Below are 957 nucleotides of genomic sequence, written 5' to 3'. Positions count from 1 at the left end.
TTTTTTGGTGAGATGGAGATTTACTCTTGTTGCCCAGGCTGGAGTGCAATGGCACAATCTCAGCTCACCGCAGCCTCTGCCTCCCAGGTGCAAGCAGTTCTCCTCCCTTAGCCTTCCGAGTAGCTGGGATTACAGGCATGTGCCACCACTCCCAGCTAATTTTGTATTTTTGTTGAGATGGAATTTTACCATGTTGCCCAGGCTTATCTCGAACACCTGACCTCAGGTGATCCGCCTGCCTCTGCCTTCCAAAGTGCTGGGATTACAGGCGTGAGCCACTGCGCCTAGCCATTTTTTTGTATTTTTAGTAGAGGCGAGGTTTCACCATGTTAGCTAGGATGGTCTCGATCTCCTGACCTCGTTATCTGCCCGCCTTGGCCTCCCAAAGTGCTGGGATTACAGGCATGAGCCACTGCACCCAGCCAATCTTAGCACTTTTAGAGGCCGAGATAAGAGGATTGCTTGAGCCCAGGATTTCAACATCAGCCTGGGCAATATAATGAGACCCTATCTCTATTAAAAAATAAATAAACATGTTGACACCTCAGCTCTTGTGTACTTCCTTTGCAGAGGTGCTCATTCTGGCAGGGCATGGTGGCTCACACCTGTAATCCCAGCACTTCGGGAAGCTGAGGCATGTGGATCACATGAGGTCAGGAGTTTGAGACCAGCCTGGCCAACATGGTGAAACCCCGCCTCCACTAAAAATACAAAAATTAGCTGGACGTGGTGGCGCGCACCTGTAGTCCCAGCTACTTGGGAGACTGAGGCATGAGAATCACTTGAACCCAGGAGGCAGAGGTTGCAGTGAACCGACATCATGCTGCTGCACTCCAGCTTGGGTGACAGAGCAAGACTGTCTCAAAAAAAAAAAAAAAGTGCCCATTTGATGTAAGGAGCAGGTTTACTGTCAGGTAGCATTCCTTTAAGAGTTCATCGGCTGGGCTGGGTGTGGTG

At 50.1% G+C, this 957-nt stretch overlaps 1 protein-coding gene across 1 annotated transcript in view; it reads left to right on the top strand.

Annotated features, from left to right (window-relative positions):
* Positions 1 to 957, top strand: part of ATP6V0A1 (ATPase, H+ transporting, lysosomal V0 subunit a1) — a 71280-nt gene that overhangs the window by 35449 nt on the left and 34874 nt on the right. The window lies entirely within an intron of this gene.

The sequence above is a fragment of the Mandrillus leucophaeus genome, unplaced genomic scaffold (assembly GCF_000951045.1).
Source record: "Mandrillus leucophaeus isolate KB7577 unplaced genomic scaffold, Mleu.le_1.0 Scaffold58, whole genome shotgun sequence".
Classification (NCBI taxonomy): domain Eukaryota; kingdom Metazoa; phylum Chordata; class Mammalia; order Primates; family Cercopithecidae; genus Mandrillus; species Mandrillus leucophaeus.
The sequence above is the reverse complement of the archived record's forward strand: the minus strand, read 5'-3'. Positions and strand labels throughout refer to the sequence as shown.